The 24,142-nt window shown below is 32.6% G+C and overlaps 1 non-coding gene and 1 pseudogene across 1 annotated transcript; one reads left to right on the top strand and one right to left on the bottom strand.

The window, feature by feature from the left end:
• The window catches only part of LOC105786880 (pre-mRNA-splicing factor SLU7-A-like), a 39,570-nt pseudogene that overhangs the window by 3,300 nt on the left and 12,128 nt on the right, over nt 1-24,142 (bottom strand).
• On the top strand, nt 5,578-5,684 carry LOC128032680 (small nucleolar RNA R71). The gene has a single exon (XR_008188931.1). It is a non-coding gene; the product is annotated as a small nucleolar RNA R71 (small nucleolar RNA).

Below are 24,142 nucleotides of genomic sequence, written 5' to 3'. Positions count from 1 at the left end.
TGGCTATCAGAGTAGTCCACGACCCTTTGGGAATTGGGATTGCCCACGACCCTCTGGGAATTGGGATTGCCCACGACCCTCTGGGAATTGGGGCTAATAATAATAAAATCTGACCAATTTGGTCTTTCTTCCCTCGACCCTCTGGGAATTGGGGAGTTCTAAATCCTCTAATATAAAGATTATATGGCATACCAATTATATATGTTTTAGTCTAACATAGTGTAATTGGGTAAAAATCAAGTTCCCTGACCTGTTTCAATTCAATTCCATTTTCATATCATTCTCATTTCAATTTCATTTCTTGTTCAAATCATATATCACCTAATGTAAAATTAGGCTTCCAATTTGAAACATATTAAACATTTTCTTGCTTAATCATCTAAAATCATAATACTCAAATTCAAATCATAACCATGAATTTGCTAATTTAATCTTATGAAAAACATAGTATTCATCTCAAAACATAATTTTATAAATACTAACTAAATCCTTCAAACTCATCCAAAGATCATAAAAATAAAATAAATATAACTAGTCATAATAAACTAAATGTTCTAAAGCTTTATGTAATGAAAATAAGATATTAGCACAAACCGAAGTTTTAATCGCTTTACTCCTTTTCTTCACCTTTCTCCTTCAAGATGTTCGCTTCGTTTTTAGCTACAATAGGAGCAATTCAATACGAAACAACACCATTTATTTATTCTAAAACTAAAACTAATAAAAACAAACTTAAATACGCATGATTATTCATATTGGCAACTTAAATTTTCTAGTCCGAAATTCGCATATCTTTCAACCCGATTAACCGTTTTCAATTCCATCTTTACCAGAGTACTCACTGCTTCGCAGGCTATCATTTAGCGCCAATATTACACAAAGTGGCCAATGTTCTCTACTTCCCCTTTAACATGGCCAAATATATCAAATAAATGTTTCATCCATTTTTATTTCTTTTTCACACTTCTAACAAGCAAGAACTCATTTTCTAATCATTTCCTATTAAAAAATATATATATTTCACTTAAGTTTTCTAAGCTTCCATCAATGTCCTTTAATGGCGACTTTCAAAATACTTGATAAAATTTAAAACTATTGTTATATATATGTAAAACAAGCTTTAATTATTCAAAATCATTTAAATCCATCATGGAAATTTTGATTTTTTAAGAAATGGTAAAATTGCCATTAAGTCCTTTCCATCAAAATAAAATAGGATAATTGCACTTTAGTCTCTATACTTTTCTAACTTATTTAATTTAATCCCTAAACTCAATACCGAATTTTTAACTTAACCACATACTCCTACTAATAATCCTCTGTGTTTTCATGTTTGACAGTTTTCTCTAAAAACGATCATAATTTCTTATACTACTATTTATTTATAGGTTACTTATTCAAGGACTTCTACCATAAATATTCTTCTTCTCTCTCTTTTTATTATAAAAAAAAGTGGGGGTGTTACATGAGCACCTTCATCAAGCATACGGGATGCTCTACCTGGTATCTGACCCTAGTCAGTGCCACCCTTAGTGGGAACAAGTTGGGGCACTAATGCTTCAACATATTTTGATTGTTCCTAAACTTTTTGATAGATTGAAAGGGCTTTTCATCTTCTAAAAGACTGAGCTTTATGCATGCCATGGATGATCAAGCAAACTCAAGTACCAGGTATAAAGAATAAAAAACAAACTAGAGATGAAGAAGATAAACTTTAAAAAGAGATAACGCAAGAATCGATAAAGAGGTTTTGAGGGTTTCTAACTCTCCCAAATATTTAGATAATGATCATTTGATAAGAAAACCCTTGTCCATAATAAATATTACCCTCTGAAAATAAGCAATAATATCATTAATGATATTCTTTCCCAACAATAAACGATTGCAAACTCCTACACTCCAACCGTGATATCTTCAACAATCAAGAATTGAAACAACATCAATGATCAATATTCAGATGCTTTCCACCTCAGAAGCCTAGTTTTCAAACTCGAAACAAACCAACTGAGTTTCTCAAGCCTTCAAACCTTGTTGCATTTAGGGCTTTAGAAAAGAAATTAGCAAGTTGATTTTCAATTTTGACATGGTGTAATTCTACTGTTCCATTCTCCACAAGCTCACCTTTGAAATAGTGATTCTTGTCAATGTGTTTGTCCTTGAATGTAAGACAAGAATCTTCGATATACTGGCTGCAATTGAATTGTCACAATAGACAGTTGTTGATTCAGTGCCTTAAGTGTAGTATATTCGTTTGTACACTTGTAGTTTTTTCGAACAAATTGGTTAATAAAATGATTCATGAATTACACTAATATTCTTTGTATAATGTCCTTATGTGTTTTTTGCATGAAAAGTAAAATAGAAGCAAATATTATCTTAGTGGTTGTCTAATGTTTAACTAATACTAAGCGGTATTACATGGCCAGATCGTAATACAAAAAGGCATCTTATATTAGTAGACGAATCTAAACATGTCTTTAGTCTAATCGAAAATGAGCAAACTAATTGAAAGACTAATATGTCACCTATCAATTCTAATTGGGGATATGTTTTGCCTTAGGCATCGAAGCGGATGACTCTCAGAAGATAGAGACATAGATGGGACTGATTGGAATGACAGTACATTGGATTATGGATTATTCACTTGTGGCATTAATAATGTGGCATACCTTAATCCTGAGTGGATGATGGACTATGTATACTTTAATGTAAGTAAAAGTCTGAGTTCGAATAGATAAGAAACTGAAAGCCGATATGTTGGATACATGACTTTTATAGTATGTAACACCATTCACAATAGAGGAACTAATAGCCTAAGACATGGGTAAATGATATCCTTTCATTGGCATTACATGATAGATGAAAAGTAAACGTGGCCACAAATCGTTTATCTTTGTGATGAATGACTTAACTACTATATATAGTAATTGAATTTTCATGAAGGAAGATGTAATGGTTACCATGAGATAAAATAGGATTATATCGGGAGAACGAATTTATCCCAAAGATATTAAAGATATCCTATGAGAGTAACACACTTATGAAAAGGCCATTGGACGAGCACTGGTCAAGTAACTTTCATAATGGTGTGTAATTCGGGAGAGCTCATGTTGGATCTAGTGCCCTAAGTGTAGTATATTCATTGGTAAACTTGTAACTTTTTTGAACATATTGAATAATAAAACAAATTCATTGATTACATTAATATAATTTGTATGATTGTCCTCGTATGGTTTTTTTACGCAAAGCAAAATGAAAGCAAATGTTTCTCATTAGTTGTCTAATGCTTAAACTAATACTAAGTGGTATTACGTGGTCGAATCTTAATACGAAAAGATAACTTGTAGTAGTAGAGGAACCTAAACATGTCCTTAGTCTAATTGGAAACAAGCAAACTGATTGAAAGACTAATATGTCATTTATCAAATCTAATTAGGGAGATGTTTTGTCTTAGGTATCGAAGCAAATGAATCCCAAAAGACAGAGACATAGATATGACTGACAGTACATCAGACATGACCTAAGAAGAATAGATCTTGAATCTATTTATGGATTTATTCACTTGTGACATTCATAGTGTGGCATACTTAAATCCTGAGTGGATGACGAACTATGTAAGCGTGACTCGTACACTTTGATGTAAGTAAAAACTTGAGTTCAAATAGATAAGTAACCGAAAACTAGTGCATTGAGTGTACAACTTCTATAGTATGTAGCATTATTCAAAATAGTGGAATTCATAGCTCGAGACATGGATAAATGATATCCTATCATTGGCATTACATGGTTGATGAAAAGTAAACGTGGTCACCGGTCGTTCGTCTTTGTGATGAATGACTTTATTACTATTTGATAGTAATTGACTTTTCATGAAGGAATATGTAATGGTTACCATGAGATAAAATATGAACATATTGGGAGAATTAATACTATCCCAAAGATATTAAGGGTATCTTATGAGGGTAACACACTTATGACAAGGTCATTGACGAGCACTAATCGAGTTGCTTTCGTAATGGTATGTCGTTAGGAAGAGCTCAGTCACGATACGATAGTGGAATGACTTCTTGACTAAATGAGTTTATAATTAATAGGCAAGAAGCTAGATCTTAATTATAAATCATTTGAGCTGCAATTGCATATGTCCAATCCACTAGCTCATTAAAACTAGAAATGAATTGTGTGTTGAATCAAAATGAAAAAAATGGAAATGAAAATGGAGAAAATGACATCATTTGATAATGAATGTGGTTTTCTCAAAATTGAAATGAAAATAGAAATGAAAATGAAAATGAAAATGAGAAATGAGAAATGAGAAATGAATTCATTTAGAAATGAATATGGAATTCTCAAAATGATCGGAAGATTGAGTTTATGTTTTTTAGCTATTTTAAAGCCGAAAAATGAAAATAAATCATACGATCATAATGAACAAGTTGAATGGTGAAATATTAAATATATTTTCTCAAAAATTTTATCAAGGGTAAAGTTGTCATAATTTTACCAGGGTAAAATTGGGATGAGAAAATTATTTAATTAAATATAAATATTGAAGTTTATTTTGGAAATAGAAGAATAGAATTAGGTTGGATCAAATTACAAAGTACTAGATTAAAAAATCCTAGAAGTACTTGTAATTGAACCCAATGTAAGAAAGTCCCAAAATCCCCTCATGGAATATGAAAGGGCGATAGCACAAGTTGGAATACTAAGGGTGTACCGTCCACCCTAATCCTATTCTAAGTAGAGAGTGTTTTTCTATTTGAAATAAACTTCTCTAATTCAACAAAGGTTTTACTTTCTCTCCCTATAAATTGATTGCACTGGTAGAGATATTTACACAACTTTAAGATATCATTATTCGGCCCGAAAATAGAGAGACTTTTATTCTCTAAGAATTAAATATATTTTTCGAAATCACAAATCTACCAGTTTCTATTTGAGAAGAGAATTTTCATTCTCACCCCAAAAGAAAAAAACTATTTCTAGTTTTTGTGTTTGATTCGATTTGACCGAGCCTACACTCGAGGCAATTCATGGTACAAGAATAGTGGAGAAGATTATTTAGTTAAAAGTCGGGAATAAAAAGGATCCGTCTATCCGAAAACACAAGTACATTTTGGTCTAGGTAGAATGATTTGACCGGGTCTGTTTTCAAAATTTTTATTTTTCGTTGTGCAAGAAAACCTTTTTCAAACCTAATTTTTTCCATCAAGCTCAATCACGATACTATAGTAGAATGATTTCATAACTAAATGAATTTATAATTAACAGGCAAAAAGCTGGAATTTAATTATAAATCATTTGAGCCCTATCAAACTATCAATTTTTTTACTTAGTACTTTAACCTAACTCACCAACATAACAATTGCATCCAAATTAAAAACACTGGCTACCTTGATCGATTTTATTCTCATGACTTACCACTGATAATTATACATTGCCATCTCTTCAATAAATTCTTAGGCTACCTCAAGTGTTTTATTATTCAATGTTCCGCCAACTACAGCATCAATCATCTATCTAGTCGAGGGATTCAAACCATCGTAAAATATTTGAACATGCAACCACAAAGGTAACCCATGATGAGGGCATCTTATCCAAAGATCCTTAAATCTCTCCCATGCATCGTATAGTGTCTCAAACTCAATTTGGGAAAATGAAGACATGTCGTTCCTCAACTTAGTTGTTTCACCTGGTGGAAAATATTTCAATAAAAACTTCTCAATCATTTGATCTCAAGTCGTGATAGAACCTCGTGGAAATGAATTCAACCACTATTTTGTCTTGCTCCTCAAAGAAAATTGGAACAATCGTAAGCATATGGCATCATCAGTAACACCATTGATCTTGAAATTGTCACAAATCTTTAGAAAGTTAGTCAAATGAGCATTCAGATCTTCATCTTGCAACCCATCAAACTGAACATATTGCTTCACCATTTAAATTGTGTTCGACTTGATCTCAAAATTATTTGTAGCAACTATGGGTCTGACATTGCAATTGCAACACTTATCAGTTGTTGTACCAGTTGAAATTGTTGTCATCATTGTTTTGCATTTTGTCACCGCTATCGCGACCACCGCCATCGACCGCCACCATTGGACCATCGACAGCCTCTACTGCTGGATGACCATAGGTCTTTTTCCAGTTTGGTTGGGTTGGGTTTGCGTCGTCTCTATCAGCCTGGATGCTTTTCGATTCTTTGGGTTTCACTAAAAATATTGGTCACATAAGTTTTATGTCTGTTTCCGGCTCACATAAATTATTTGAAAATAATAAAATAAATAAATCCTACATGGAGATGATAGTCCATGATCTAATTACATACCCAGAAATTAATAATAATTACATTCAATTTTCTAGGAATAACAATTTTGGAAAAATTACTATATCATATAAATAACAAAATAATAACACACATATCCTTAAACATGTTGATAATTTACAAGAATGCCAAATCTTATAAAAGATTCATCAAACATGAAGAAAAGAGAAATTTCGGGATTAGTTTATAATATAAATATTTCACACCCTGCCTTTGATACAAATTGTTGGAAAAAAATTCCGGTTTGAAAATGGTTTTCTTGCGCAGCGAAAAAATAAAATTTTGATAATCGAGTTGGTTTGTGATCTTTATAGTAATAAACTTTTTTCCCGAAATAATACATGTGCTTTGAGCGAGACAGATCCTAGACGTTCCTAGTTTTCAATCGAACAGTCTTCTTTATTATTCTCGTATCACAAACTGCTTTGAGTGTGGGCTCGAACAATTACGAATCAAACACAACCAAAAATAATTTTCTTACTTTCAGTAGGAAAATAAATCTCTCTCTTATAAAAACCGGTAGAATTGTTCTTCTTGAAAAATAAAATTTATACTTCGAAATAAATTCTCACTATTTTCGATAAGAATAACAATATTTCAAAAGTTGTGTATCTTATTGTATTTTTAGCTTTACCGGTACCATCTATTTATAGGGAGAGGAAGTGAAACCCCAGATGAATTACCAGAATGTATTTAATGCTTATTTAATAGAAAAATCAATCTCCTAGTTGAACTAGGATAGATGGGTGACTAATTGGGTGTGTCTACCCTCATATGTGTTATGATGGGGATTCAAGGCGTCTCTTGTATTGGGTCCAATTATATGTGCATTTTAGACTTTTAACCCAACACTTTATAATTTAATCCAACCTAGTACATGTTTTTTCTATTCTCTCAAAATAGACATTATTTATTAAACTAATTTAAATAAATAAAATTTCCCAATTAAATAATTTTCTCAACCATATTCTAATTCCATTAAAATCATGGAAATTTTACCGTAAAAGAGTTTATGAGAAAATATATTTAATTTATACATTTAACGGATTCACAAATACTTATTAATTTAATTCTGTAACGCCCCAGAATTTTTATCTTTTTCTTGCGAAGGTGTGATACAATTGTGTATCTGCTTCAGTGGTTAAGTGTTCTAGGTGTGTGAGAGGTCCCAAGTTCAAGCCAAGACTTGGGAAAATTTTGGTATTTTTATGAATAAGTCGTATCTTTGGTCAGTAGCCTTTTAAATAAAAGTTGGAAAATAATTAACAGAATGGGTCTGCTGGTCTGGTGGATAAGTGGAGTGTTGGTGTGAAGGAGGTCTTGTGTTCAATTTTCTGTGATGGCGTGAAGATAGTATTTTTGCTCCAATTTCGACTAAGAGTTGTGTTGGGGCAAAATTCTGAGTAATTGTGTTTTAGTGGGTTAATAGGGAGTGATTTTAGGAGATAATGGGGGAGAGGTTATCAGAAAATAATCTGATTATCTTTTTGTTGCAAAAAAAAGTTGAGTTTTGGTTTTCTCTCTAATTACCCTCGTCTATTGATTCTTTCCTCTAGTTGTTGCCGAAATTTCCATTATTTTTCCCCCTTTCGTTTCTTTCTTTATTTTCCAATTGATTTGGTTGTTCATCGTTGGTTGCGTCTATTCAGTAAGTAACGGTTTTGTCTATTGTTAATCATTCTTGGTTAATCTCTGAAATGGGGATTCCTTTTTCGTGTTTAGAAGTTAATTAAGGGGCTGGTGGTTTTGAATCGACGATGTGATTGCGCGAAGTCGTAGTTACTCAAGCGAGGTTCTAGAGGCTTAGGACTGCTTACGCATCAGAAACGATACCAGGTATGTACCCGAAATGCAGAAAATGGGATTTGGTGAAAAGATGAAATTGTTTGCTGTCGATAAATAAGAGAAATAAGAGAAAATGATGTGAAAATTTGTAGAGAAAGGAAATAAGGGTGTTATAAACCTGGAAATCAACATTCTGCACTAAAATAGTTTTGGACAACAACAGCAGTCTAACTTTGAAAAATCATCAAAAATAGTGGAAATTGAGTTAGAGGTTGAATAAAATATGAAATTAAAAAGGAGCCTAGTTTTTCATGAAAGAAACAGTGTAAGCAATTAAATTGTAAGTTATGAGGTATAATGAATTTTGTGAGACAAGGTCAAAATGGGTTCAGGATCACCTGTTCTGACTTTGGAAAAATTATCAAAAATTGTAAAAAAATAATTAGGGGCTTAAATTTATATTTTTGAATCCTTAACGAGGCTATTTTCAAGAGAAACAAATGAAAACATCATTCAAATTCCATACTAATAGAAATATAATTTTTAGTAAGGAAAGGTTAAAGCTGTCAAACAGCAGAATCGGGATAGATTTGAAGATTTTACTATACTTATTTGATAAACAATAAAATCTGAAAATTTTATGGTAGAAATATATTTGAGTCTAGTTTCAAAAACATCAAGTGGATCTTAATTTAGAATTTTGTAGCTCAAGATATAAATAATTTAGGGACAATGACTCAAGTAGATAGTTTTGAATGAACATATAAGTAAATAGTGAAAACATATATGAATATTTAGCTAGCATGGGTTACATTAAAAATGGATCACACGGCCAATGTCAATTTGGGCCGAGTGGGCCACACGGGCACACACGGGCGTGTAGACCCATTTTTACCGGAATGTTTCTAAGGTTGCACGGGTTGCCCAAGTCGACTGTGAACCTACTATAAGGTCGGTAAGCGCTACTAAAACCCCTAAATGTGTGAAATTGACTGAATGATATCTGTACTGAGCATGTTAATATTTGAACCGAATGTATGTACTGAAATTGCATAATAGCATATCATCCATTGTATGTTGCATTGCATTGGGTTGGGGGTTGTTATTCAGAGGAAGTGTACTGAAAGACTTTAAGCCTAATTTATTGGAAGCTCAGCTGCAAACTACTGTTTTGTGTTGCATTCGGTACTACTTGGAGTGTAGGGATGGGTGAGTTGATTATATCCCCACATGGAGTGTACGGTTGGATGGAGATGGTGTGTAGAGGCTGGATAGGTAGGATTTTTCTACTGCATAACTGTTACTGCTACTAATACTGTGATGGGATAAAGCCCTACTGGGATCATGAGCAAATTAACTTTATGGGTAACAATTTTAGACCTCAGAACAACCCTTATAGCAATAATTATAATCTGAGATGGAGGAATCATCCAAATTTTTCTTGAGGTGGCCAAGGAAATTAAAGGTCACAACCCCCTCTGGTTTTTCAGCAACCTTATCAGTAAGAAAAGAAACCAAACCTTGAGGAGATGTTAACTAAATTTATTTCGGTGTCCAAAACTAGATTTTAGGACACTAAGACAGCAAGCATCGATTCAAGGGCTTCAAAATCAGATTAGACAACTCGCTAAACTAGTTTCGGAAAGACAACAAGGTAGCTTACCTAGTAACACTAAAACTAACTCAAAGGAGCAAGTCCACACAATCACTATTCAAAGCATGGAAGGGTTAGTGGAGCCTAAAAAGAAGTTGAATCTAGAAGCTATTGAAAAAAATAATAGGTTTGAGGAAAACAAGAAAGAGCATAAGTTAGTGGTCAGAGAATACAAAACCACGAATTCCATATCTGGCAACAGTGAAGAAAGACCGCATGAACGATCAATATGATAAATTTCTTAAACTTTTGAAAAAATTGCATATTAACTTATCTTTTTTTGAAGCCCTCGCAGATGCCAAAGTATACAAAAATTTTAAAGAAGATGTTAACAAATAAAAGGAAGTTAGACGACTTGTCAACAGTGGAGCTCAATAAAGATTGCTCGGCCATTCTCCAAAGCAAACTACCCACTAAGCTTAAAGGTCTAGGGAGATTTACTATTCCTTATTTTATTTGTAGCTTAAATGTTGAAAAAGATTTGGGTGATTTGGGGGCTAGTATATCTAATGTCGTATAAATTGTTCAAACAACTTGGTCTCGGGGAACCAAAACCCACTAGAATGAGTATTCAATTAGCTGGCAGATCAATTAAGTATCCTAGAAGTATTATTAAGGATGTACTTTTAAATTCGATAAATTTGTATTCCCTATTGATTTTGTTATATTGGACATGGATGGGGATATTAAAATACCCATGATCTTAAGTCGACCCTTTTTAGCCACTGCTAGAATAGTTATTGATGTAGGTAGTGGTGAACTTGTGCTGAAGGTAGGTGATGAAGAGGTTACTCTTCAAGCTCGTGAGTTTGTGGTAGATTCTAGTGTGCAAGATGATACTCGTTATTTTGTTAATGTTAGTAATCATGCGACTCAGCATTCTTTGTAGGAAAACACTCACGAAGACGTGTTAGAACTGAATCTTGTTCAAAGTGATAGAAATCAAGGGACAAGTGAATAGAGAATGTTACAGCTCGATGAACTAGATGAGTGGTGAGTAAATTTTTATGAGATTCCAATAAAGTACAAGTAACAAAGCAATGTCATGATGTGCATTTAAAGAGGACAAATCAATTCAAAGATGGAGACAAAGTGCTACTAAACAAGTCAAATCCAGGAATATTCCCTACAGATATTAAGTTAAGAGGGTGGAACCCATTTCTGTTATAGAACGTATTCTGAGACGGAACCAGTGAGGTAACACATCCTAAATATGACACATTTAAGGTAAACGTTCATCTACTCAAACTTTATTTTGGTGGTGATATTGATAATGAGAGAAAGAAGCTTTGACTCTAAGATCTGCCTTAACTGTTAGCTTGAAAAGGGAAGTTGAGCTTAGACTCTAAGTAGGGTCTTCTCAGAAGGCAACCCGAGAGTGTTTATTTTATTTTATTTTACTTAATTTGTGTGCTTAGTACACTTATTTTTTATTATTACTTATAAAATTGAAAAAAAATTTGAAAAAAAGTTAAAATTTTTAAATAAAGTGGTCTATATGGTTTGATGTGATCCACACGACCGTGTGTGACACGCGGCCTTTACACACGAGCGTGTCATACGTCGTGTGAACACTAGAGCTAATTTTTCAAAATTATTTTTTTTAACCCACATGACCTAGAGAAGCGGCCATGTGACCAATACGCCCATGCACACGAGCGAGGGAGAAGTGAACGACAACAACACACAGTCTGGATGATTTCACACGACCGTGTGTTACACACAACCTGGACACACGGGCGTGTTACAGGCCATGTGAACACTACAGCAAATTTTTAAAATTTTCTAATAGGTCACACAACCTAACCTGAACCCTATGATGGATTCTGTTGTTTGATTTTTATTTTACGCAATAAATACTTAGGTCTTGTTCTCAATTATATGTGCTTAATTCTTGGTTTGATATTTCTAGATTATTGATTCGTGTTTGATGTGCTTAAATCAGAGGTGGAATAAATCCAGTTAAGAGTAGATCTTGCATAATTGAGTGGAGTTGCATGCGATCCTAGAAATATTACGACATAAATCTATCGGATTAGAGTCAAATCTAATAGGGGAATCCATAGATCGAGTTAATGCGATAATAGGGGTTTTAATTAGAAAGAAATTTCAATTAATCAACCTAGAGTCAGTTGCTCTTACTCTCGAAAAAGATATTAGCATAATTTAGGGATTTCTACGGATCAAGTTACTAAGTAAAGAAATTATGTAATTTAGATTGATAGTGACAAATGAAATCTAGGTGAATTCTTTCTTGGGTATTGTTTCGCTTCTTGGTTATTATTTGGTTATTTTCCTAATTTTTTTTGTCGTGTTCACTAGCAATTAATTTAGTTAATTTTAGTTTTTAATTAATCACTCGAATTTTTCAGTTAAATAATAGAAAGACGATAATTACTAGTACTTTTAGTCTTCATGAGAACAATATCTTTGCTCATCGTAACTCTATTATTAATTGATAGGTGCACTTACCTTGGTCAAATTTTTTGTTGGTTCTTTGGACATCAACAACAGAAGTATATGGTGGCAAAATAGAAATCCAAAAGTATGATTTGGGGTGAGTTTTCTAATTTTATTATTTTTATAGGATGAAATCATGAAAACTTTTGTTGGTTAGGATGATTTAATTATATGCTTTTATTTGTGATAGTATGATGATATTTATTTGATTGTGAATGTATGTTCATGCATATGTATGATAAGCATGCCATATAGTTTTGGGAAAGAATGTCACATGTACTTGTCATGAATTTATTAATCATTCATGTTTGAAACCGAACATTAAAAACCTTGCATCTTTTTAAAAGATTGAGTGGGAGAAGATCTCTAACCAAGACTTACGACCTTCATCAATGGTCTCTTGTGATGGCATGGAAACTTACCTATCCTTCGGTAGGATTGCCATGTGAATCTCACTGAGGGGAAAGTAAGAACAATTATCTTGTAATCATATGATAGTTGGTCAGCCTTGTTGTAGGTATTGTCATGCAATATAATAAGAAGTTTTTCTTAAAAAAGGATAACTAGTCACAGCATGTCACTCAGTGAGATTGTCCCATGATTATTCATTTGTGGTGCACTAAGATCTTGTAGTTAAGTAACTTCCCACGAAGCTCTACTTAAGTTAGAATGATGGCCAAATATTAAACGATTACTAGTACATGTGAATGCCTAAGGAATTAAGTTCATGTACTAATTGTATGGAAATCTATGTTCTTACTAGTTGATCAAGACTACCCCCACGGTGACTTGATTCAATGGGTGTAGGAATTATAATTGCAATGGCCTACAAATGTTTTCAAGGTTTAATGTAAGATACATGAATCATCTTAATGCATATCATAAGTTACAAAATATTTTCAAAATATTTGTTTAATACAAATATATTAATGAATGGATATTTTACTTTCAGTTCAAAAATGACACCTACTCCGTTATTATATATATTCACTAAGAAAAAACTGAATGAAAATAACTATAAGGAATGAAAAAGGAACCTCATGATTTTCCTAAGATGTGAGAAACTAAAAACAATCATTGATAATAAATGTCTTTCAGCAAATCAATCTTAGGCTAGAAAACGCTGGGAGGAGTCTAATGAGATAACTCGTTGCTATATTCTAGCAAGCGTGACCAACACCCTTTATAAGAAACTAAAGAGTTGTAAGATTATCAATTTAACGACCACGTATGGATTTGGAGCTAGGCACAGTGACGAACCGGGTCATGAAATAGTAGAGAAATTTTAAAATTTACTAAATAGGGATTTTTAGTATTAAATTAGGAAGTATTTAGACTCGATAGGAGATAAAAAATATTTTTGAGATAGAAAAGATTTAAATAGAAGCTTAGACTAAATTGAAAGAGTATAAAAATTATTGTGGTGTAAATAGGAATTTAAAAAGTTGAGAGATACATAGTGGTAGTAGAAGGGAAAGAAGGATTAAAAAGAAACTTAACCAAAATGAAGTGTGAGGCATCCTAGGAATTATAAAAGATGAGTTAGGATAAAATGGTAAATAGCCAAGCAGATATTTTAAGGTGTAATGATTATAGGTAAAAGTGTAAAGATGGATAGCTTGAGGACTTATTAGCAAATTGACCATTTAATAAAAAAAAGTGAGATATTTTTAGTGGAAATGTGTAGAAAAGTGAAGAAAAGATGAAAGATATCATATTTTCCCAACTTACCAAACCATCACCCACCCCCCACCAAATCCATCCAACTTTTCTTTTATTTCCTTCATGTCCTTCCTCCATTGTTGAACCATCCAAGCTTCAAACCTTCATTTTTTATTGAAATTTCTTTAGTAAAAGTTAAAAAGAAGACTAGTGAGCAACTTTATTTCCTGAGGAAACTTCCATAGATGGGTTAAAAGAGAGAAATACATGAGTTAGAGTTTTGGGTTTTCAAAAAGTTAAGGTAAGAATGACGGAATTCTCATAACATACATTTTATTTTCATAATCTAGCATAGAAAAGTTATTTGATTTTAGTTTTAACTTATATATGTTATATGTTGTTATGAAATTGAAGAAAAAAAGAAGAAGTTTGAGGACAAAAGTGAAGGGAAAGGAAAAGAAGTGACCAAGGAGTAGAAGAGAAGAAAAACTCATCATCCAAATTTTGGTTGTAAGTACTTCAAGTAGTTATTTTATTTAAGTTATGTTAATTAAATAATTATGTTAATTAAGTAGTTTAATTACTAAATTAATGATATCATAATAAGTATTTAGTAGGGTAAGTAATGTAAATGTTATGAATTTTGACTTTAGTGTACCATTATATGATGTCTTGTGGTGATAACGAAAAAGACTAAATTGAAAGAAGTTAAAATATGTTATGATATTATAAATATATGGAAAGTGAGTTTAAATGAAGTGATGTAAAATTATAGTGTTGTATGTGGTAAAAATGAAAAGAATTTACAAGTTTTACTGTTATTATTGTGATAAGGACTAAATCGTGAAAAATATAAAGTTCTATTATTTTCTATCAAGTGAATGAATAAAAAGATTTAATAATAACAAAATCCTATGTAGACGAGTTCCGAACTATTGGTATATTGATGGCATGCCGTTAAGGAAAAATTAACGCGCTTATCGTATTATTTCGCACTTCGGTGCTTATCATTGTAAAAATTTGCACTTTGGCTGTTATCGTAATTATTTTGCACTTTGGTACTTATCGTTATTTACACTTTGTGCTTAGTGATATATGATATGCATTAACAATGCATTATCGATTTATTTCCGTATATCCTAAGTGTTCAGTTAGTCTACATTGGGTTACAGTGTCGTAATTCAACTATTATTAATTAATTGGTAACGGTAAGTAATGGTAAGTGTGATTTTAAAAATATATATATTAAACTTTAGGGACTAATTTGATGAGATTTATATGTCTATAAAAGGAATAAAATTTTATTTTATATTATTATTAATAGTAAATTTTAAAAAAAAAATATTGAAGTACTTACTAAGTCTTTACAGGCTTACCGCGTAGGTGTAGTAGATCCTATTGGGATAATATCGAGGTCGTGTGCATCCCATCTCATCACCATTCCAAGAGGTAAGGTTGTATTTATGAATTTTGGGGTTAGTATGGCATGTACATAGGTTTTTGGTATAGGTGAATGTTAGATGAACTAAAATGCAAACTTTTGAAACCTTATTATTTTGGTGATCTAATGGCATAGTTTGTTAGCTTTTGAAAGGAATTTATAATAGCTTAACATATGCATGAATATATTATGTTATTATATAGATTTTGTGGTGAATTTTAATGAGTTTAAGAGTAATTGAATTGGTTTGGAAGTGTTTGAATGTTTTGAATTAGTGCAAGAGGCTTTCAGTAATTTTTCCAACTATTTTTGTGTCATCATAACCCAAGGTATCGATACTTGAGGACCCTAAAATTAATTTGTTTGAGAAACAAAGAGCAATTTTGGTTTCGTTTTTGAGGTGGGTATCGATATAAGCCTAGCTATTTTGGTATCGATTTTGTGTAGTGGAATAGATACTTTTCATAAAATATCGATACCTTTTGTCTAAGTATCGATATTTTGCCCATGTTTTGAGTAAAAATAATTTTTAAATCATTTCCAAACGCAAACGAACATCCATTAATAACCCTGGATGTTTATATTAATAATTTTTTAGTTAAATAAGTTAATACACTATATATAAATGATTGAATTATAGAATGTCTAGCCAAAACCGGTTTGGCTCCAAATGTAATAGTCTTATACCAGGTTCATATAGTCGGACCGGTTTGGGAGGCGATTCTAGACAAACTAGAGGACATGTTGGGAGGCGAAACGGCCTTGGCTTGACAGTTAGCTATAACTAGTTTGATGAATGCCCAGCAAAAGCTCGGCACTCTGGTCAAAGACCATATCATTACTCTTATGGGATAATTTGTTGAGGTTATGGATAATGAGACCAATCTGGACCAAAACAAGAAAATAGAGATGATGTTCAAAAGCTTATCCAAGGACTTTGTAGGCTTCCGAGCTACATATAACCTTAGGAACAAGAATCTAACGCTTACAAAACTCATGAAGGAATTATAATCCTATGAGTTGATGTTGAATGGCGGTCAACCAGTCTGAAAAGCAAAAGCAAACTTAATTGTTGGTTCTTCCTCTAAAGGGAAGGGAAAGCACACTAAAAGAAACATTGCTAAGTTTTTTGGGCCACCTAAAGTGGAAAGGAAGAGAACCAAGAATCCTAAAAACTTATCCAAGTCTAAATATTTCTTCCGCGGCAAGATAGGGCACTTCAAGGCAAACTGTAAAAAGTGGAAGGATTACCTAGCCACTAAGGGAAAAGATATGAAACACTTTATGGTACTAGCTTGCTTAGTGGAAGATTCAATAGACCACTGGGTCACTAATTTTGGAGCTACTAATCATGTGTGTGTTTCTCTATAGAGGTTCAAAGAGATGAAAGATCTTAGAGATAAGAGCCTATCGTTACAAACCGAAAATGAGACAAGTGTGGCAGTTGAAGTAGTGGGAGATGTACGTCTTTAGTTTGATAATTTTAGGAAGATTATTTTGAAAGACATTTTCTATGTACCAAGTTTGAAAATAAATTTCATTTATATTGCATGTTTATATAAAGATGGCTTGACTGTGACTTTTAATAATAATAATGCAATATTTAGAAATTGTAAACTTATTTGTAATGGATGGATGTCAAATAATCTCTATTTTATCAAACCAAAGATGTACACAATGCTTAAAACTAAAATTATTAATAAAAGACTTAAAATTTCTCACTCTAATGAGGCATACCTTTAACGTTCGAGACTTGATCATATTAACCAAGAAAGAATCACTACACTTATGAAAGATGGCACCTTAAGTGTGCTTAAGGATGTTGTTCTTCCACAATGTAAATCTGTTGGATCTGGTGCCTTGAGTGTATTAGTTTCATCTAAGTACACTTGTAATTTTTCTGAACAGATTGATTAATAAAAGCATTCATGAATTAAATTAATATACTTTGTATTATTGTCCTCACATGTTTCTCATTGGTTGTCTAAATGTTTAACTAATACTAAGCGGTATTACGTGGTTGGTTTGTTGTATAAAAACACAGCTTGTATTAGTAGATGAACCTAAAAATGTCCTTAGTCTAATCGAAAATAAGCAAACAAATTGAAAGACTAATATGTCATCTATCAAGTCCAATTTGGGAGATGCCTTGTCTTGGGCATCGGAGCGGATGACTCCTAAAAGATAGAGACATAGATGTTACTGACTAGACTGGCAGTACATCGAATAGGACCCAAGTAGAACAGATCTTGAATCCATTTATGGATTTATTCACTTGTGACATACATAAATCCTGAGTGGATGGCAAACTATGTATGCATGACTCGTACATTTTGATGTAAGTAAAAGCTTGAGTTCAAATAGGTAAGGAACCGACAGCTGATGCGTTGGGTGTACGACTTCTGTAGTACATAGCATCATTCAAAAAAGTGTCATTCATAGCCCAAAACATGAGTAAATGATATCTTCTCATTGGCATTACATGGTTGATGAAAAGTAAATGTGTCCATGGGTTATCTGTCTTTGTGATAGATGACTTGATAACTATTTGATAGTGAGTGACTTTTCATGAAGGAAGATGTAATGGTTACCATAAGATAAAATATGATAATATTGGGAGAATGGATATTATCTCAAAGAGATTAAGGATATCCTATGAGGGTAACACACTAATGACAAGGTCATTAGACGAACATTAAGTAGTTTCTTTCCCAATGGTATGGCGTTGGGGAGAGCTCAGTCACGATACTAGAGTGGAATGACTTCATAACTAAATGAGTTTATAATTAATAGGAGAAAAGTCGAAACTTAATTATAAACAATTTAGGCCTCAACTTCATATGTCCAACCGTTCCCTCCACTAGCTCATTGAATCTATAAATGAATTGCATGTTTGAATAAAAATGAACGGAAAAGAGAATTGGGAAACATTCAGGAATGATTGTGGTTTTTTCGGAAATGGAAAAATGGAATCATTTGCAAATTAATGTAGGTTTCCAAAAATTAGTATGGAAATAAAAATGGAAATTTGCAATCCTATATATGGAAAAATGAGTTTATATTTTTGGACTGTTTTGAAGCTTGAAAATGAAAATAAACCATTTGGTCATAGTTAAAATGTTGAGTTGAGACATGTTGAACAAATTTTCTCGAAATTTTATCGAGGGTAAAAGCGTCAAAATTTTCTAGAGTAAAATTAGGATGAGAAAATTATTTAATATTTAAATATTAAAGTTTCCTTTGGGAAATATAAAATTTGAATCAGGTTGGATCACATTACAAAGTACTGGGTCAAAAAGGCCTAGGAAGTACTCGTAATTGGACCCAATGTAAGACAGGCCCAAAATGTAACACCCCAAAATTTTAATTTTGGGTATTGTGAATGTGTGACACAAATATTTGTCTACTTTAGTGGTTATATGTTCTGGGTGTGTTTGGGAGGTCCCAAGTTCAAGCCAGGCGTGTACCCAAAACACAAAAATAAGGGATTCAGCAAAAAGCAGAAATTGCTTGCTGTTTGGACAGCAACAGTAGCCTAAATTTGAAAAATCACCATAAATTGTGAAAAACTAATTAGAGGATGAAAAGAATATGGGATTAAATATATTTGAGTCTAGTTTCTCATAGAAGAAACGAAGTAAGCAAAATAATTCCATATTATGAGATATTTGAATTTTAGTGAGACAGGGTCAGAATGATTTTGAAATCCCCTGTCCTGACTTTGGAAAATTATCAAAAATTTGAGAAAAATAATTTTGGGTTATAATTTATATGTTTAAAATCCTGAATGATTCTATTTTCAAAAGAAATAAACAAGAACATCATCCAAATTTTGTACGAGAAGATAATTAATTTTTAGTGCAGAAAGGTCAAAAATGTCAGATAGCAGAATAGGTGAAACTTTAAAGAATAAACTGTACTTATTGGCTAAACCAAAAATTCTGAAAATTTTATGGTAAGAATACATGTGAGTCTAGTTTTATGAAAAATTTTCAGATCTTAATTTATAATTCTATAGCATAAGATAAAAATAATTTAGTAACAGTGACTCAAGTAGACAGCTTTGAAGGATCATATAAGTAAATAGTGGAACACATATGAATAATTAACTAGCACGGGTTACATTAAAATGGATCGCGAGGCCAAGGCCAATCTGGGTCGTGTGGGCCACACGGGTTTATGGGCCCACACGAGCGAACATCATGAGCTTGTAGGCCCATTTTCACTATTTTATTGCTAAGGTTGCACGGGTCGCCCGAGTCGACTGTGGACCTACTGTAAGGTCAGTAAGTTTACCTAGACCCTTAATTGACCGAAATGACTGTATGATTGATATGATTAAGCCTGATGATGTCCCACTGATTTGATATTGTATGCCCTGTTTACATGCATGATATTATGTTATAGCATGCCATATCTGTATATTGCATTGCATTGCATTGGGTTAGGGGATTATTATATTTGGAGGAAGTGTACTGAAAGGCTCTTAAGTCTAACATACTGGCAGCTCAGCTGCAAATTACTGTTTTGTGTCGCTTCCGGTACTACATTGGAGTGTAGGGATGGGTGGGTTGATTATATCCCCACATGAAGTGTAGGGTTGGACGGAGATGGTGTGTAGAGGTTGGATGGGTAGGATTTTTGTGACTACATATCTATTACTACTACTAATACTGTGATGGGCTAAAGCCTTACTTAATGACTGTTTTTGTACTGAGATGGGCTAAGGCCCAAACTATACTGATACTAATACTAAAAAAGGCTCAATCCCAGACTGCGATTATCTGTTTACTGTCTGTTCATTTGTATGGGGATTACACACTGAGTTTACGTAAACTCACCCCTTTTGTTTAATCTGTACAGGTAATCCCCAGATATAGGCGGATCAGTGTGGCGGAGGACTCATTGGTGGCCACACGACTTCATTTACACTATTTATTACTTATTTATGATTTTACTTTTATTTAGGAGTATTTTGCTATAAATATGGTCTTTACGGATTTTGGTTTAAATTTGGTTTTTATACTGGTTTCTATTAAAGGAGAGAAAATTTCAATTTTCACCCCAAAAAGAAAACTTTTTCTAGCTCTATGTTTTGGTTCAACTGATTCGAGCCTACACTCGGAGTAGATCGTGGTATGAGAATAGCGAAGAAGATCGTTTGGTTGAAATGTAACACCCCTAACCCGTCTTCGTTGCTGGATTAAGGTTACGAGATATTACGATAGTTAACATGACTGACAATGCAGTGATAGAATTCAAAGATTAATTTAAACATCATAAATTATTAAACAATCATCATTCATAGCATACATTCAAAAACGAGACTTAAATTGAGCCTATGAAACCTAAAATCAATTTAGAAACAAGTATAGACTAATCTGAAACAAAACAGAAAAATATGGTAAAAACTAAAAATAGGGGTTCCATTGCCGTGTGGCAGATCGTGTCATAGACCATGTGTGCCTAAATACCTTCAAACACAAGCCAATTCACCTAAAATTTCTTAGACATCAAGCTATACATTTACCATCACATTAACCTATTCAAAGTGTACCAAAGAATACCAAAATATGTCAAATCACAGTCAACCTATGTGCCTAACCAATATGCCTTCAATGACACCACATTTAAACAAACCAACAATGCATTAACTTTCAAGCACACCTATGCCATTAAATTCCAAAACAACCAAAATACCATAAAGAATTTAGATCAATACACATATTTCATAATTCTAATACCACAAAACATTACCAAATGCTCACCAACATGCATTAACCAAAGCCCTATCACATGCCACTTATAATCGGCCAAAATAAATGTATAGCTACCGGAAGAGTTGAATGATAGTTTGATCTCTAAAAGCAATCCAATCGACAGCTTGTATCTGACAATCTACAAATAAGAAAAAAACAAATAGAGTAAGCTTAAGTAAAGCTTATTAAGTCTGTATTAAACTTAAACTTTAACTTACCGTAATTGTTATAACTAAAACATTTTGCAATTAATTTTATAAACAAGGTCATGAGTTCATTTATTTCCTATACACACCATAAATCTCACAAGGTTATGAGTCCACATATTCGAAACATATAACTTTATCTTGTCATGTAACATCCCTTACCCGTCTCCTTCGCCATATTAGGGTTACGAACCATTACCGTAAAAATTAGAACATTTAACTTCAAAACAAGAACAATTATGTAACTTAATATCAACATCTAACAACTCAATATAACCATAGTAAAAATACACTTTTGAGCCTTAAATCGAGCCTTCGGGGCCCTAAAATAACTTGGGAATATTTAGGGATCAATTTGAAATAAAATAAAAAATTTGTGAAAAACATGAAAATTTGGGAAACAAGGGTCACACGGCTGTGTGGCCAGGCCGTGTGACAAAGCCCAGACCCTGTGGACATTCGAAGTCTGGACACACGGCCATGTCCCAGCATGTGTGTCCGCCCGTGTAGGTATTCAAAATAGGGCCATACGACCGTGTCGTAGGCCATGTGCCAAACCGTGTTACATACTGACTTGAGACACACGGTCGTGTCGCAGGTCGTGTCTCAAACCATGTGAAACCGGCACCAAAAACAATAATGACACACGGCCGTGTGGGGTGACCGTGTGTGGCACATGGCCGTGTGCTTCTCAAAATGACCCTAAAATAAGCCAAAGCATTAACCTTTTCTTGCACAACAAACCATAACATTTCCACTCATTTTCACATGACCAAAACACTTTAAAACATACAAAAAAGACATATCAAAACCAACCAACTTGGGTGCCTAACTAATATGCCATCAATTGACACCACAATTCAACACATCAACTTGACCCAATTCAACATTTCAAGTTCATTCATTAAGCATAATTCATATATATCAAATAACCATTTCAAAGCATACCATTCAACCATATTTTACGTACTTTCACATGAGCATACATAAATGTCACATACCATATATTTACACTTTCATTCGCAATCTATCAACTAAGGACATTAAAACACATATAAGCTTGGCACAAACTCAAAAGAAACCAGGTTATCAAATCAACATTCAAGCCCTATTACATGTCAAAACACACACATATCATTTAATCCAAATGTGTATCAAATATACCCTTATTGGTACAACAATTTAACATCCAAATCAATTCAAATCCAATGCCATAAATTCATACCTTAAACTTACATCACACATTTACCATTTAATCACTTCATTCATATTTCAATGAACCAAAAGCCATCTAAATCTCAAGACATCTAAAAGTGATCAAAACACATACTTACATATTTACATTTATAAGTTAACATCAAAGCATATAGGCAAATAAACTTAAACCACATCACATTGGTAAATAACATAAAAACTCCTATTGCATGCCATTTATTATCATTAGCTGAAATAACTAAAAACTACCAAAATGGTTGACGGATTGTGTGTGAGAGCTCCGACAAGATTCCAACCGGTCAAGCTTTCTGATGATCTACAAGATAGGGAAAAAACAACTATGTAAGCAACTAGTGCTTAGTAAGCTTGTATAAGGAAACTTAAACTTACCAAAAATTTTAAGTTAAACAACCAAGCATAATTTTATTATGTCATAAGCCAACTTTCCTTTCCTATACACACCACCTCACAAGGTTAGTTGGTGTAACATTGCATATATAAATCCAATGAAAGCATAGCATAAAACATATCTAACATTTCACTTTCATAATTCATCACTAATACATATACATTAAACCATCTTTTCTTTTCAATTACACATTACATTATAATTCATATCATTACTTAAAATCATGGTTCATTTCATGTAATCACATACCCTTTAAAGCTTTATTTACTGTTGAACAAAATAGAATATTATCGAATACTAGAAAATACTCATATAACCATTTAATTCTCTAAACACACCACAAACACAACTAGATAACATATTTATAGACATATGAAACATACAATTACACCAAGGCAATAATATTCATTATCCAACTATACTAATCAAAACATTCATCTCATCTTCATACTTATGATACATATCTTACCTGAAACATGTTACCTGAATAGCGAATGGTTGAAGGATGAGATACCGACCTTTTCATTTATATCCTTTTCGACCTTTTTACTTTTTAGGGGATGTCATGGTATCTTTTAACAAAGGTCTTACACAATCCCGAAGTAATGTCATAGTATATTTTAACTATGGTATTTTCCTTTTCGATTAAAATGCCATGATATCTTTCAATCAGGGTCTTTTCCTTTTTCACAATTCAATAAATCCAATCACCAATTTATAGACATATATATAAGTATCAATTTATTTCTAAAAATCAAATAAATTACTTAATTGAAATACGAACTTACCTCGATTACAACTGTTGCAAAAACAGAGTTGATAACTAATCCGAGACATTAGCTTTTCCTCGATTTAAATCCGATTGTGGCATTTCTTGATCTAAATAATATTTTTATTCAAATAATATCATTTCAGCACTTAAATAAAAAAATTTATACAAGTAAGCCCTTACAACGTCATTTTACAAAATTACCCTAATATTTTAAATTTTATACTATTTAGTCCCTAAACCTGAAATTCACAAATTAATCGTAATCAATGAAAAACCATGTTAGCAGATTTTCCTAGGGGCCCATTACAGCCCATATTTCTCATTGTTTCACACTATTTACATTAAATTTTATCATTTAAACAATTTAATCCATAAACATTAAAATTACTAAAAATCACTTTACGAAATAGTCATATTTAACTATCAAGCTTGTAAATCTATTATCAAACTT

This window comes from Gossypium raimondii, chromosome 1, assembly GCF_025698545.1.
Source record: "Gossypium raimondii isolate GPD5lz chromosome 1, ASM2569854v1, whole genome shotgun sequence".
In the NCBI taxonomy this organism is placed as follows: Eukaryota; Viridiplantae; Streptophyta; class Magnoliopsida; order Malvales; family Malvaceae; genus Gossypium; species Gossypium raimondii.
The sequence above is the reverse complement of the archived record's forward strand: the minus strand, read 5'-3'. Positions and strand labels throughout refer to the sequence as shown.